The sequence below is a fragment of the Calonectris borealis genome, chromosome 25 (genome assembly GCF_964195595.1).
Source record: "Calonectris borealis chromosome 25, bCalBor7.hap1.2, whole genome shotgun sequence".
Taxonomy (NCBI): domain Eukaryota; kingdom Metazoa; phylum Chordata; class Aves; order Procellariiformes; family Procellariidae; genus Calonectris; species Calonectris borealis.
The window spans coordinates 8340118-8356966 of record NC_134336.1 but is presented as its reverse complement, the minus strand read 5'-3'; the positions used below and the strand labels follow the sequence as shown (position 1 = coordinate 8356966).

At 50.2% G+C, this 16849-nt stretch overlaps 1 protein-coding gene across 4 annotated transcripts in view; it reads right to left on the bottom strand.

Moving 5' to 3' along the window:
- Positions 1-12139, bottom strand: part of LUZP1 (leucine zipper protein 1) — a 42412-nt gene extending 30273 nt beyond the window's left edge. For all 4 annotated transcript variants that reach the window (XM_075173806.1, XM_075173809.1, XM_075173804.1 and 1 more), the window contains exon 1: positions 11836-12139. The gene's annotated coding sequence lies outside the window, so the exon portion shown is untranslated. The remainder of the gene's footprint in view (positions 1-11835) is intronic.
- Positions 12140-16849: the final 4710 nt, after the last annotated feature.

The following is a 16849-nucleotide window of genomic DNA, read 5'->3' as shown; positions in this document are numbered from 1 at the left end:
TGCAATCCGTGAAATCCACGCTCTGCTCTAAAGCAAGACCTTGGGTGCTGTTACTAAACCGAGGCTCCATTGCCAGCTCGGAGTCTCTTCCAGAGGTCCTCTGGGTGCTCTGCAGGTAGCAGCCAGCTGAGCCGAGCAAGCCTCTCGCAGGCCGGGAGCAGGCAGGACAGCACGCAGGCAAGACGAGGCACATGCACCAGCAGGAAGCCCTGCTGTTAGCAGCGCAGAAGCAGCGGATACCCCACCCAGCACACGCACTGACTCACAGACAGGCACCAATGCAGCCAAAGCCTGTGCGATTTCTCCTCAAAGTCATTTGAACTAGGGGGACCTCAGGTACAGCGTTTCACAATGACCTGCGCAGGTAAATGAAGGCTGGCTGGCTAACTAACACGCTGCAAATAATCTCCAAATCCTTCATGGCCTCCCAACACAAACTCTTGGGAACTCTGTCCCCTGGCTGTACCACAAATACCAATTGTGATCTTGGACTCCTTTATAACAACAGGCATTTTTTTTCCCCCTTGAGCTCCCACCCTGCAGCTTCAGAATACATCTTTTTTGTTCACTGGCAAGTGTGAAGTCAAATGAAAGAAGGTATTCAGGAGCTTATGTCACTCTCTTAAAAGTGATTTATTCAATGAAGACAGCTGGGTGGATTGGAAGACTCTAACAGGAGTCTTTTGTGTTCAATTTATTGCTGAAAATACCCTCAGGTAACAAAAAAATAAATAAAATAACTTTTTCGAACAGATCACAGCCTGGATCTTTTAAGGAATACGCTGCCTTTGTGAAAGCACTCTTGTAGCTGTGGGGACTTAAACACATTAACCTCAAAATTAATGCTCCATGGACAATGGGGAGGCTCTGAGACAAGCTGCCAGAATGGTGTTATGACTCTGTGCAGTCTTGCCATTGGAAACAGCCCACTCAAAACCCTTGATGAATTTATGGTCAGAGTATTTTCACCTGCAGGCTGAGCGTCTCAAAAGGACAACAGGCATTTCACACGCGACATACAGCATTGCACCAGAAGCTGGGCAAATGGCCCAAAAATGTGAGGCACGTCTCGCTGCACTGGCAGGCAGAGACCAGCCACGTGCACTGCTCTACAGACCCTGCTCTGGGCTAAGAGCTGTGAGGGAAGACTCAATGCTCTCCACGAGTTAGAGGTCCAAGGTCTGGTGACTGGCCAGGGAATTCAGCAGCCACTGCTGGGATTCTCCTTAATGCAGAAAGAGACAGCAGAGGGATACCTGGCCTCTGCTCCCTCTTCCCAGAAACGGGCCGGAGTTATTCCCCATTCACTTGCATAAAGTGACTCCTTTGACTAGGTTGGGCACTGTCACAGCAGAAGAATAGCCATAACTTCCTAGGGAGAAGATCAAAGAATAGAATCATAGAATAGTTTGGACTGGAAGGGACCTTTAAAGGCCACCTAGTCCAACTTCCCTCCTGTGGGCAGGGACATCTTCAACTAGATCAGGTTGCTCAGAGCCCCGTCCAACCTGACCTTGAATGTTTCCAGGGATGGGGCATCCACCACCTCCCTCGGCAACCTGTGCCAGTGTTTCACCACCCTCATTGTGAAAAATTTCTTCCTTATATCTAGTCTAAATCTACCCTCTTTTAATTTAAACCATTACCCCTCGTCCTGTCGCAACAGGCCCTGCTAAAAAGTCTGTCTCGATCTTCCTTACAAGGCCCCTTTAAGTACTGAAAGACTGTAATAAGGTCTCCCCGAAGCCTTCTCTTCTCCAGGCTGGACAACCCCAACTCTCTCAGCCTTTCTTCATAGGAGAGGCGTTCCATCCCCCTGGTCATTTTCATGGCCCTTCTCTGGACCCGCTCCAACAGGTCCATGTCTTTCTTGTGCTGAGGGCTCCAAAGCTGGACGCAGCACTGCAGGGGGGGTCTCACCAGAGTAGAGTAGAGAGGCAGAATCACCTCCCTCCCCCTGCTGGCCACCCTTCTTTTGAGGCGGCCCAGGATACAGTTGGCTTTCTGGGCTGCGAGCGCACATTGCCGGCTCATGTCCAGCTTTTCTTCCACCAGTACCCCCAAGTCCTTCTCGGCAGGGCTGCTCTCAATCCCTTCATCCCCCAGCCTGTATTGATATTGGGGGTTGCCCCGACCCAGGCGTAGGACCTTGCACTTGGCCTTGTTGAACCTCATAAGGTTCACACGGGCCCACTTCTCGAGTTTGTCCAGGTCCCTCTGGATGGCATCCCATCCCTCAGGCAATCATCCTGAGCATCCAGCTGCCTCCTTCAGTACGCAGCTGAGAAGCTATTTGTGGTCAGAAGTGTGGGACAGGATTTCCATCAGGAAGGTGCTGAGCAGTACTTCTCCCACAGACAGGGCTGAATACATTACCAACCTCAAAGCTCATCCAGCTCCTACCAGCCTCTTGTTCATAGGGCATGAAAGGGTTAAAGATGCCAATGAACTCATGACTATCATGGGAAAACTTTGTTCCAAATTCTCAGTTTCATGCTGCTAGAAAACCAACAGTCTTGAAATACCAAACATTAACAAGGAAGAGGCAGTTCTACTGGGCAGCCTGCATTTGCTTTTAAGTCCACTGGTATCTAACGGACAACAAACAACAGGTATTCTGGACAGAAGACAGACAAATTCTATTGCTCTTGAAGCACACGTATTCCTGCAAGTATTACACAAGATGCTAATGAGGAAATCTGCAGGCTTAATGCCAAGCATTAATTTATTTGAATCCCATCCTAAATGAAGATCAGAGCCAAGAGGGCATTTGCTTTTCTTACAGCACATTTAAGAAGTGGAGAGTGAAAAATCAAGCATAAGCCACAAATGGCAGCAGAGGGTCTCCCTCCAGCACTTTTCCAGGGCATGGCTGGCTAACCTCGCTCCCTCACATTGTTATTTATGTGTCCTTTTTCCCCTTGTACTCCCTGGACCGAAGGAAGGAAGGATGTTTCACAGGAAGGAAGGACTGGCTTGGCTGTACCGAGACGGGACCACAGCACTTCCCCCACCAGGCTGTTTCTTTCTACAGAGGAGAAAAGGAGTGGGAAATCCACATTTTCTGTCTCATCTTTGTTGTCAGTAAGGGGATGAAGTTAACCCCAAGTGTCACAGAATCTAGTCTGGCTCCCGCTCCAAGCAGGGTTAGTGTCAAAAGCTGGAGCAGGTTGCTCAAGACTGCATCAATTTGTGAAAATCTCCAAGGTTGAAGATGCTACAACCCCTGGGGCCCTGTTCCCGTGTTAGACCAATCTCGCAGTGAAAATTATTTTCCTTTACGTCCAGTCAGAATTTACCATGTTGCAACTTCCTGCACCTGGGTCGGGGCAATCCCCAGCATCAGTACGGACTTGGGATGAATGGATCGAGGGCAGCCCTGCAGGGAAGGACTTGGGGGTATTGCTGGATGAAAAATTGGACATAAGCTGGCAATGTGCGCTCGCAGCCCAGAAAGCCAACCATATCCCAAGCCGCATCAAAGGAAGCGTGGCCAGCAGGTCGAGGGAGGTGATTCTCCCCCTCTACTCCACTCTGGTGAGACCCCACCTGCAGTACTGCATCCAGCTCTGGAGTCCCCAGAAAGACTACAGCAGGTCCACAGGAGGCCACAAAAATGATCCGAGGGCTGGAACACCTCTCCTGTGAATAAAGGCTGAGAGAGTTGGGGTTGTTCAGCCTGGAGAACAGAAGGCTCTGTGGAGACCTTGTTGTGGCCTTTCAATATATAAAGGGGGTTTATAAGAAAGACCGTGAGAGACTTTTTACCGTGGCCTGTAGTAACAGGCCAAGGGGCAATGGTTTCAAACCAAAAGAGGGTAGGTTTAGATTGGACGTAAGGAACATTTTTTTTTTTTATGATGAGGGTGGTGAGGCACTGGAACAGGTTGCCCAGAGAAGTAGTGAATGCCCCAGCATTGGAAGTGTTCAAGGTCAGGCTGGACGGGGCTTTGAGCAACCTGATCTAGTGAAAGATCCACTCGACCCTCACGACACTTCAGACATCACCTCACCAGTGCTGAGCAGAAGAGAACAACCTTCTCCCTTGACCTGCCTGCTGTGCTGTTACTCATGCAGCCCTGCATGCAGTTACTACCATGCAGCCAATGCTTTGCTGACCCTATCCAACTTGTGCTGCCAGACCTGCTTTTGCAGAGGAGAAGTGCTCTGTGTGCCCCACCAGCTCACACACAGCACAGCTGGGCTCCGAGGCAAGGACTGTGCTGAACACTGCCAGCCACATGCTCTGACAGTCACAGCAGTCACTGGAGGCACACAGGGCAAAGATCTCTTTAAAAAAAAAAAAAAAAAAAAAAGAAGTAAGGAAGTAAAAAAGAAGGGGGGCGGGGGGGGGGGAGAGCCCTGATCTGCAAATCAGCTCAAAATGTAGGCAGCAGAGGAAAAAGTGAATGGAGATCAGAGGTGGGTAAGGGCTTGGGAGCACATTTCTGTTGTAAGACAGTCAGGGAAAGAAAGCTAAAGAATGGGGCTTGCCGCCACTGCTGCTCAGGGGAGATGCAGGGAAGGTAACCCAGGCTTAAGGACTGTTGCATGGCAATCAAGGTGCCACACGGCAATCAAGGCAGTCAAGAGGGCAAAACTGGTTTTCTGCACTCAGCAGTTGCTGTTTTACTCTGCCTGTGCCTAAAGCCAGCCTCACATCTGTAACTATTTAACACTTAGCTATCAGGAGCTCATTTGCTGTCTATGCTCTGCAGAGACTAAGCACCCCAAGAGCCCCCTCCCCATCTTCCAATCACCTCAGGAAAACAGTCCCCCACCTCCACATCAGGTTATAGCATTGCTCCCGCATTCACCTTCAAACATACAGTTTCATAGCTTTCCTAAAACACTGAAGATACTTCGCTCTCCCCTTCATAGTACCTCTGTGACAGTTCATTTCAGACAAAAAGAAATGCCCTATTCCAAATTGTGCTTCTTGTTGCTACGCTCTGCCCAATGCAAAAAGCTACCTGAAGGCAAGATCCAGAGAGAATTTAAGAGCATATGCAGGCAGTTTATAGTATACTACAGCCAAATCTCACATAGAAACATCAACACCCACATGTTACACAGGATACCTTTGTGCTAAGACATTAATCACACTCAAAAACACTAAAAACAATCCTAAAGAATAGCTATACAGAATGGTATACAAACAATGGAGTGAGAAGCTTCATTAGGATTGCTCAACTGCTCCAAGTTCAAATTCTCACCACAATGCAGTACTAACAGTTATTTATTGTCACACAGGAATTATTGTTCTCCAGCAAAACCAGACATATTTCCAAATGATTCACACTACCTGAGGAATTAATGTTTTTTCAGCTCTGTTCCAGATCCTAGGTCAGGAATCTCCTTTCTATTCTGGTAAATTCCACTAAGATATCACATGTAACAACAAGTTCTTGAAGCCGTTTCATCAGATTTTCCCTTTAAGGTAACCTACTGCACTCCCACATGAGGCACAGGCACCTCAAAGGCACAAGCAGCTGAAAGTGCTGCATTGGAATCAGATGATCAGCGCAAGCTTGGAGCCTCTGCAGCCTCCTTTCAGCTTTGGAAACATACCCTGTGATTTTCAAACCAACCCAACGCGGAAGCCACAAGCCAGTGCTGCAGCTTAAAACCCAGATAATGCATATAAAAGCAATTTATATAAAAGCAATTTTGAGAATGAACGTGAAAACAAAGTCTGACAGATTCTGCTGCAACACGTAACGAGGGTACAGCACTGCAGCAAAATCTGTCATTCCCAGCTGTACGATGCCATGCCGCCTGCAGCACGGTGTGGCAGAGCTGACGACATCAGGAAGCAGAGAGCCACACAGCCAGGAGCCCACACTGCACAGCCTTGAGCTGTTTTACCTTTCTGCAAGCGTCTGGATTGCATGCAACAACAGAGGAAAACATGAAAAGTAAACATTCAAGGTAAAGAGAAACGTGCTTGAGCTAATTAAAGAGTTGCTTGAGCTTATGTTCACCGTAATCAGTCACATAGAAAGGCACATTTTCAGTTTAGGATGAAGCTACCATTTTAGAGATCAGTTATAACACTGCAACACAAACATGAGAAGTACGGACACAGGTCTGACCACGTCATGCTCTTTCGCCCCTACTCCACCTTTTCCTACCGTGGCACTTGCACTTCCAATGCAGTGTGTTTGCTGTCACCCGCTCTTCATCCTTGGAGTAGATGCGAGCGGTTGATGGGATGACCTGCTACATGTTGCCCGCTGGCTTCCAGAGTAGGAGAGGTGCTGTGCTGCAGCAAAAGTGGTGTGTCACAGGAAAGCACATTCCTCAGCTGTCCGACAGGACTGCTATACTGTGACGCAGGTCAGGCAGCCCTCTCACATCACCTGCCTACAGAAGCAGATGCTTTTCTCTCCTACCGTGCAGCCTGATACATGAGCCCCAAGCTTCAGGGGTTTTGTAATATTAACCACCAAAGCCGATTCCTACCAGGGCTAAGAAAGCCTCAGTTCTCATCTCCTGCTGCTGCTCTGCTTTTTCAGAAGCATGCAGTGCACACTCAAGGATGTGTGTCTGGTCTTGGCCACAACACTGTTTGCAGTGTGTCCGAATGAAATCTGCCCTGCTCCTTCTGAGCCAAACGATCACAAATCCAACCAAGGAACATGGGTTTTCATTGCAAAAAAATCTTATTTATATTCACCAATGCCCCCCCAACCATCAAGTTTGCAATTTGAAATAGCAAACCTCAAAAAAGGCTAAGTTAATGAGTTAATTTGATACTAAGTGAGGTATGATACTATGGCCTGGGCTGCACGGCAGGTCAAACTATGACTTAATCTATGACTTAAAAACCAATTAGCTAAGTAAATTCAGAACTATAAATGCTTACATGCAGGGGCTAGTCCACGCAGTACTGATTAAAATCACTAAAGCTTACACTTTCCCCTTTGTGATAGAAGGGGCAAACCCACCACACATTCTTCCCAAACCAGGGCAAATGGAGAGGGGGAGGCGAGGAAGCACCCGCACTTGGCAGCGCAAGTTCCCCCAGCTTCATCCTGGAGCACCCAGAAGCCCACTGTGAGAAGTAGGATCTGCCCACTGAGCCGGGCTAGCCCACCCACGCCTGCCACCAGGGGAGGACGAGGGCTGGCACTGAGCATGGCTGGATTGTGGACAACCGGTTCCCCGAGGGCTAGGGCAGCACAGGGGATGAGGCGGCTCAGGATGGCTGGTGTTACGCTGTGGCGGGCCAAGGAGCAGCAGGACAAAGTATTTACACGCATAAGACCAGTGCATTTTGCTGGAACATCAGTGCATTTTGCTGGCCCAAGTTCAATACAGCTGATCAGACCCCGGATGATACAGCTCAGAAGTTACTTTGAGAAGAAGATATCCGAGGTTTGCCCAATCCGGTGAAGCTCTGACAAACAGGGCCAAACTTGTTGGGACTTAATAAATACAGGAACTTTTCAGCTGAAGTCCTCTAAACATGGCATCTGTACTCCTGCTGCCCAAACCTGGGCAGCACTTTGTGCAAGCAGGAACTTTGTGAAGGCAGCATGCCCAAAGTCACCGTGAAAGCAAGATGGTGGCAGAAATACAAACACAGGCAGAGATGCTTAATATGCTCAGGGGATGCTATCACTGCACAAGTGACCTCACAGACTTTGGACCAGATCCTCAGACTTAAGTTTTACAGTCATTTTTAGGTGGCCGTGTGCTGCGCCTGCCCCCTTCTAGCCCTGCGCTCCCCTCTCCTGGCCAGACAAAAGCAACCCTGCAGCCAGGCTGGGAATTAGGCAGGGTTAAAGGGGCAGGGGGGTGGCTGGTTGTTACTTTTCACCCAGATCAGCTCCCTCCACATGGCTGCACAGACTTTGCATCGGCTGGGGTAGGGCTGGAAAGGGCACCCAGAGGAGAAAGCGGCCAGGACAAGGGGAAAGGCAAACCCACCTCCTCCAGCTACAGTGCCCATCTGCACTGACGTAGCGCTTCCCAAAACTGTGACTGGAAAGGATGTGAAAATCCCTGTCTCTCCTCCAAGTTGACAGAGTTGCAGCAGCAAGCAGCAGCTCTCATCTGCCCACTGTCACACAGAAACAAACTTATCAGATGATGTTTCCTTACACTTTATAGCTGTGTATTTTGGCAACTTTGTTCCCAAGCGAATAAACGATCCATTTCGTTCCTGGGGCTATTGATGTGGATCCTAATGGGTTCCACCATCGGCAGAGCTTATCCAGCTCTCATGGCAAAAGGCTGCAGAGCAGGCTGTTTGCTAAGTACAACATTAAAACTCATATTTTCTGAACACCCCCTCTCCTTTCAGCCCTTTACTGTAACAGTGCATTCACCTTTCCAGATTGTGTTTCTATGAGAATCTCAAACGTTCAGGAATGCAAACATTAAATTTGCTGCACAACCACTGCAAGAAAGCACCAAAATAGTCTCAGCTCTGTTTTACAGAGAAGGAAACAGAAACTGCTTGCGCATGGTGTTTATGCTCCTGTGCATACTGCCGGTGCGCTTAGGTAAGGCTGCTTGTTGCACCTGCGTATCTTACTCCACCCTGGCAAGGATTAAAGAACACAGGGCTGAACTGTGCCTTACAATCCCTGATCTGCCGAGATTAGGGCCTCGGCAGGGGAACATCACTGCCAAAACCTACGAAGACAAAGCCAGAGACACAAAAAGATTAAGGCCTAAACTACCACATTTTGGTGGCTGACATCCAATGCCACACTTCGTATTTGATCATCTCAAAAAGCGCTCTGATTTTGAGGCTGCTGAATCAACTCAAACCCCACTGACTCCGCGGGAATGGCATGCCCATAGTGCCTTCTCAGAGTCAGGGTGGTTATGAAGGCTCCTAAACCTGGACAATTAAAGGCAAACGGTTTGTGGGTTTTCCACCAAACTGGTTCTATCACCAGCTCTAAACCCTCAAATCCAGAGAGACGTGACTGTCCGCAGTGTCTGCAGTGGATGGCCACCGTCACCACCAGGGGAAGGCTGCCTTCCCGTTACCCTGGCAAACAGCTGAGCTTGGATGTGGAGATGAATCCCACCTTTGGTGACTACAGAGAGAAGAGGAGATCAAATTAAAAGACTCAAAGCCCTCCAAAGATGCAGCCTGCCTAAAGCAGAGGGAATAACAGTATGGAAGGATGAAGCAGACCACCAGCACCAGGGATGTAGGGAATGCTGGCAAGCAACACTTGCCCATCAGCTGTCACCAAGTATTTGAAAACACTCCTGCTTTCTGCTTCACATGTGCAGATCCAAACATTACCCAAGGCAAAAAAACTGTACAACAGACCTTAGACTTGTGAAGAAGTAACTAACAAAGCCATGACCACCGCAACTAGTGCTCTCCCTTCCAATACGTTTTAAGGGTTCCTATGACCTGCATTGTACTAGTTAGTGCAAAACATATTACTGCTACTAATCGTCACCATCACGTGAATCTTCCAATCCAAATGGCCTCCTAAAAAGATTATTTTGCTTCATTTTAGTGTAACAATTGTATCAAAATTGTCCTATTTTGTCATTTGGCTCAGTCACGCTAGCCACACTTTCTGAAAAGCTTCTATACCGTCTGGTTCCTCACCGACCACAGCCCTTGGTGGGAAGGAAAGGTTTTGCAGAGGACAAGCAGAACCTGAGAGTGCCCGTGTACAATACTATGGTAAGGTTATGCTCAAAGATGTAATCACCAACCCATTTTAACAAACAAAATAATGTAGTCTAATGCATACCGGGCTTTTAAACATTACCATTTCTGGTAATAGCCATATTTGAAAGTACTCTTTTTTTAACAAGAGCTATTTTTGTCTACACTTCCTAACTCACGTTAAATAAACAAATTCAGTATCTTATTCTCAGTTGGGCCGAATGTTCAGAGCACAGAGAAAGCCAGAGGGCTAGCGAAGAGCCCACATTGCCGTAACTTATTTTGACTTCTTAGAAAGTAGAAATTGGTCAGATTGCCCTGTTCTAGAGTGAAGAAACTTTACCATTTATAGGATTATGGGGAAGCTGAGGCTGAAGAGCTGCTCAGACCAGAATGGAGGCATAGGGGTTAGTTAATGGGGACCTGCCTACTCTTGAATTGCTCCGTTCTCCCACACCCCCTTAGCCTGCATTCACTCCTGCCCACAGGAACTTTCAGCCACACATCCAAAAGAAACACAGCAACCAGCTCTCCACATCGTCCTCCTCCCCATAGCGCCTGGCCCGGTACGGAGGGCTGGCTGCCCCGACCAGCTCCAGCTGCCAGGGCGCAATCCCAGCGAGGGGGCCCCAAGCCTGGGAGGGGTCCTGCACCCCAGCCCCCCGCACAACCATCACTCCCTCAGGCCTCTGGGAGCCCCAGGTTGGGGGGGGTCAGCCTGGCAGGCAGTGCGGACAGTTTTCTGCTGTCCGTACTGCCACGGAGCCAACACAATGGAGGAATTACGCTTCTGCAAGTGCCGTGGATGCAAAACGGCCACGGAGAACACTGCCCCTGCCGAAACGCGCCGGCTGGCCACGGGCTGCATTAACTGACCAGAGCACATAGCTGTTGGTTTTGTACTCACACAGAGAGCAGAAACACTAAGGAACACTGTCCCTCCTCACTATCCAGCAGGCCAGGAGATGCGTATCTCTGCCAAGAGACTGTAGGCATGTGGTAAATAACTGCATTTTTTCCCTAAACTCTGAATGCCTGAGACTACTCCAGGGTTGTAAAAATACTTCCCCCTTTCACTGTCATCGCTGTGTGGTACCACTCGGAGAAGCACTCGCCCGCCCAGGCGGCTCTCAGCTAGGGACTTGATCAGAAACAACCCCAACGCACGCTGCAGTGACTAGCACTCTTTCCCGTGATTTTTGTGGAAGATTTTAACAGAATTTATGACCAATTAAAATCTAATCCCACTGCGCCTAACTCGAATGCGCTGATTAGTTGGGACGGTCACTTTAACTTGTGTTTAATTGGTTTCAAGGCTTCAGATGTAGCATCAGAAGAAAAAAAAATGCAGATTTGCAATGAAAGCACGGTCACCAAGGACAACCACCAAAGGTCTGCTATTCCACTTGCTTCGCTTACCAGCACACCGGACACCTGGCAAAGCCGAACGTGGTACTTTTAAGAAATTTTATGAAGAGAAAAAGAAAGGTTTTGCGACACTCGATCAATGAATTCCCTCACGACGGGGGAGCAAATAAGGCTAAAGTGATTAGCAAAGGCAGAGCATCGGAAAAGGTCCCCATAAAAGGGAGAACATTATTAATTATGTGATAAATGTAGGTGGGCTGGGGAAAAAAGGGGGAATTCAGAAAAAATAAGCAAGAGGAAAGGGAGTATGTGGCTGCAGCAAGAAAAAAAAATGGTTATTCACAGAAATCCCATGCTTTGAGCGCCTGGAAATCTCCAAAATCTCAACTACACCAAAACCCAACGACACGCACCGACGAGTATAAGACCTTCCCTGAAGGCAGCTCGCAGCAGCCCCTGAGGGACCGTGCCCTTCCCGGGCGGGGACCGGGCGCTGGCGGGGCCGCTCTCCGGTCAGGAAAGCGGCTGTTCCGGTCACGTCGGAAAGAGCCCGACGGCGGCTCCATTTCCGAGCGGGAGCCGAGGCCCCGGCGGGCGCCGCAGGGCCGGGTCGCCCGCGGTGTGGCGGCGGCGGCGGGGTCCCCGCCGCCGCCACATCGCGGGCGACCCGGCCCTGCGGCGCCCGCCCGGGCAGGGAAGGCGGTCTGCCGTCCGCGGAGACAAAGCGGATGCCTCAAATTCCTCCCCGCCCCGCCGGTCTGGCGGGGCTGCGGCACCCCCCGCCCGCACCCTCGTAACCCACCTCCGCCTACCTGAGCAGCGGGAGCGGCCGGGCCTCCCTCCCGCCCGCGGCGCGCTCTAGCCGGCGGGACAGCCCGAGCTTGGGCAGCCGCAGCCCGCGGGGGGCTCCGGGCTCGGACGGCGGGTGCGGGCGCTGACAATGAGGGGAGGGACGCCGTACCGGGCGGTGCTTGACGTCAAGGGGAGTGGGGCGGGGGCTGCCGGGCCGGGCCCGGCCCGGACGCGGTGCAGCTCCGCGGCGCCCTCCGTCGGCTCTGGAAGAGGGCGGTGAGGGAGCGTCGGCCATTTTGGAGGGGAACGGACCTGGCCGCGCTCGGCGGGCGGGGGCGGGTAACCTTGTGTTAGCGCCGAGGGGCTGCTGCCTTCTGGAGGGCCCCAGGAGGGAAACGGGAAGGCCGGGGAGGGGGCAAGCGGCTAGCCGAGGGTGAGTGTCGTGGGACGGCTGCGGGACGGAGCGCAGGGTGCAGGTGAGACCCTCTGATGACTGATTTCAGGGTACATTTGTGCACAAGAGCCCTCCAGACCGACTGCCTCCCGTGGTTCTTCCCGGGGCTGCCGCCAGCTGTGGCTCCGCCACCGCCTCAGGGCTCTGGAGGGGGCACTGCCGATGCCTTCTCAGGCGCTCCCTCCCTGGCCGATACACGAGGCATTTATAAGAGACCCGGCTGCCTAAGGACAGGGCAGAGGGCCATATGACAGCTGGCACAGTGAGGTTTGTCCTCCAGGGCCTTCGTTGCATCTGCCCTTCTGTGTCATCTTTTGAAAGTTTGGGACTTGGTGTTGAATCAAGTGGGGACCCAGCTGTGGTTGTTTCCACCTCCGGTACGTGCAGCCCAAAGATGTCTAGATGGGATCAGAGACGAGACCTTCCAGCACTAACCGGAAAAAGCTGCTCAAAGTGTTACTCGGCTGTAACGCAAAGCCCAAGGACTCATGTGACGCTGACCTGGAGGTTGGTGCGGTGGCTGACACTGAGGAGCGATGGCTCAATGCTTTTGTACAGCGCTGGGCTGCAATTGCCCAGCTGAGTCAACAGAGGATCCAGTCAGCAGCTGGTGAGCGTTTCCAGCCTCCCGGCCACGCAGCTGGATGTGTCAGCTTTAGAATGCATTGACCCCTTTTGCCAGTAGGTATGTTAGCTAAAATTACATTTCCAATGCTGTTTTATTTCAGACAACGCCAAAGGAGGGTGCTTCGAGCACGAGGTGATTTGACTTGTAATGCTCTGATAGAATATTGTCCATGCTGTCATACTGAGTTAAAATATTACTCTTTGTTCCTGTTTCCATAGCACAGTCTGAAATATACTTGTTCTGAATGAAGTATCAATACTTTAAAGTGAATTTTCTAGGTTTACAGCTAAAATCCAAGCTCACACAAAGATACAAAATGAACAAGACCTTACTTATAGGCAAACTGAGGAGGTCTTGTGTACAGTCATTCTAACTGGGGAAAGTATTTGCTTTCCTGAAACTCCACCTGCGCACCAGCATTCAGCAGCGGAGGCACATGTCACGTGCTCTGCAGTGCAACCATTCAGCAGGTTTTTGGTTCTCTGCTTTGCAGATGCTACTTCTAATTTCCAAACTGGTATGAGGGAGGTTTGCTAATATAATGCCAGCTCTTGAAATCCATCTAGCAATGGCATAGCTGGTTATAAGTGGGAGATGAAATGGAAAAAAAGTTAGTTTTTTATTTCAGCATGTGCTAAATGCCTGTGCTCCAAGCTTGCCAGGAGTTGTGTACATTAGAGCCTAGGGTACCTTCCACATGCTTCTTGGATTTGCTGTGTTGGGAGAGGAATGGGGCTGTGCTTGGGTACCTTTTCGTAGAGAGTTTATGGTGAAACTCATAGCTGCAGTATGATATTGGCACCAAAGGTTCATAAGTGTTTCAAAAAAGCATGAAATAAATGAGGGGAAGACAATTCTGTCAGGGGCTGCCAGGGGATCACGACAACGCCTCCTCTGACTAAAGAAGAACCTGAAGAGATGGTGGGAAAGTGTTGTTATACATTTGGCATATTTTTATACCCTTCCTCAGGCATAATCTACTTGTGGAAACCTCATTGGTTTCCACGGTGAAAACAGCTGAAAGTGTATCAAAAGCCTAAATGCCCTCCTGGGTATGGATGGGTGCAGCCAAATAGAGAAGATCCAACTCCATATCAAGTTCTCAATATGGAGAACGTGAAGGAGTTTAGAGCATCGAGATGTTTCGAGGCCAAAAACTCTGGTTATAAGGCCAGAGGTGAAGGTGGCTCGGGTGGCATTGCTCCTGCAGAACCTGCTCACAGTAGGAGCAAAATGGGGGATGTGGAACACACTCATTTTCTGGATCAATTAGTTGAGAGACCACCACATATGCAAAGTCAGCATAATGGGATCTACTTGATCTTGCCGATGTAGTTCAGGAGGTATCCGATGTTGATGATACTGGCCAGGTCTAGTGTCAGTCTTCCACGGACAACCACCACTTGTGTATGAGGGTAGGGTTTTATAGTGGAGATTCTTCAAGAAAATCTATCCATCCCATTTTGTGGCTGTAGCAAAACTGGATCTGAAGAGCACTTCAGCATTCTGAGGAGGTCTGAAAGGATGCGTTCTTGGGACAGGTCTTTCAGGTGGATACAAAATGTCTGCCAGGCACTGGCACATGGTTAAAGAAAGGTATATACCATCATGCTCCTTACAGGCTGTCTGCAGTAGATAGATGTTTATCGCAGTCTCTGAAATTGCAGACCTGATGGTGACTGCGAACACAGCCTTAGTGAGCCCTGGTCAGAAGAAAATCCAGCATTTTCTTTCTGGATAGAAGAGCACTGTGCAAAGCCCATGATTTTCAATGGCTTTAAGTGCCAAGAGATGGCATCTGTCTGGCCTGAAGTTACAGCAGCCTTTGTGGGCACCAGGTGGGGCCCATGAGACAAGCCACCCTTGCACTGGAGAGGTCTTGCAAGATGTTTAAACTTAAAATATAAACGTACTCCAGTTGGTAGCAAATTGATGTGTTTCTCTCCATCCAAACACGGGTGTTCAAGTCTGGTTAGGCCAACATGCCCCAGAGAGCAGTCACCCATAAGAGATCCTGAGTGTGCAGTGGCCGAGCATTTCTCCCCCGGTGCAGTCCCATTGACTCACCATGATAAAACCCCTGTGCAGGTTCCATGTGGATCCAAACATTTGTGGAAGGTGGACACCTGCTGAAGTGCACATACCCTGAGCCTAGCATTGAGGTGTAGGTGTGTAAATAACAGCACACCTTTGCCCCTAGGTATGGGGAAAACATGTTCTCCACTTCTTCACAGACTTCTCTCACCTTCTAGCCTCCCCCTTGTAGGCTCAGGAGCTGCACTGACATTAATGTCCTGCAGGAATGCAATGCTGAGAACATGGTAGTCACAGGACATATCTCGTTAGTACAAAGAATTGCCTGAGACACTGAGATGTTTAGTGATGCTGGTTTTTGACATTTCATGGTGCACCCTTGTGACCAGGAAGACCATTCAGCCATCTGAACTGCTCCCCAAGGGCAAGGAAGGCATTGTGAAAGCTGTGTGTCAGGTAGCCTGCTGCTACCTGACAGCGTGCCATTGTGTTGGCTCTTTGCTGGTGGTGGGGCGTCTGGGGGATCCAGGCTAGGACAGCGGCTAGGCAAAGGGCCTGTCTCTGCCACCAGACTCAGCACCACCATCATGTGTACCAGGTATAGAAGGCTGTATGCAATGAGCGGGGCCAGCAGCAGGGCTTGGTTAGCACCCTTAACCATTGGCAGGCTCCGCTGGTACGTGCTGGATGCTCACCAAAAGGCTTTACCATTCAGGGACATCCTAAAGGCCCAGAGCTCTGCTCTTGGGCCCTGGTTGTACTATCAAAAGTTCCCCTGGTTGGCAGAGGTCAGACTTTGGAAATGGCAGCTAAGTCACAACTCTTGAAGAGGAGTCCTCCCTGGAGCCCAGGGATTTTGAGACCTCCTGCACCATGGCCTCCAGGAAGACCAGGACAGTGACCTCCTCACAGCTTCACTCCTCTGATATGCTGCGGAGGAAGCCTTGTCCCAGGGCAGAAGGGAGTCACGGGTCTCACGGTGTGCGTTCACCATCCTTGTTCATAGTTTAGCCCCCATCATTAGGAAGATGGAAGTTTGGGCGTTGTGACGGACTCAGGGGCTCCAGGGGACAAAATTCAGGAGAGGATGAGACGACAAGGGACAGAACAGGGAATGTGTCTCCCCAGGGTAGGCCCTCTCCTTGGTGTATCCTTCATACCATCTGTGTGGATCCCACCTGGTCATTGTCATTAGCAGTGTCCACTGGCTGCAGCAGTCTGTGCAGGATCTTTCCTGGCACCCAGGTGGGCTACTTAGCAGCTGTTGAGGGCAGATCTGGGGAAGGCAGGTTTCTACCAGTGGTGCTGGCACCCTCTTTTGGGTTTTGGAAACCCAGCACCCATCCTTCCAAACCAAGAGACAGCCATTGCGACCATGCCCCAGGCCTTGGTGAGTCCTCATTGTGCAGTAATGCAATCAAGAGCAGAATGCTCACTATGGACTGTGAAAGATGCTCCTCAGCCTCCTATGCCACAAGATGCCAGCAGCATTTGGACAGTGAACTGCTGCTGGAAGGAAAGCACAAGGCAGAGGGTAAAGTCCTTACCACTCAGCACAAGTGATGGGAGGCAGAGGAGCGAGGTGTGGGGGAACAAACTGAGCTGAGGGGAAATAAAGGGGGAGAAAGAAGCCCTTCACCAAGGTGGCATCTGAACCAACTTCCAGGTGGGGACTCCAGTGGGAGGAAGAGACAGTGAGTGGAAAACTAGGGAATGACAAATGTCAGACCTCCGGATCCACGAGGGAGACATCCTGCCTGCTGTGGGTGTGCGGAAGTGGCATGGCTGCAGCTGGTGATACAGTGGCTGTGGCAACAGGGCTGCAGCTGCCTAGGCAGATATCTCAGAGTAAAAAGCTTAGTGTTGAGGGGTTAGAGAATTAGAAAGTTCTGTCCTGGGAAAGGAAATGTGATACATG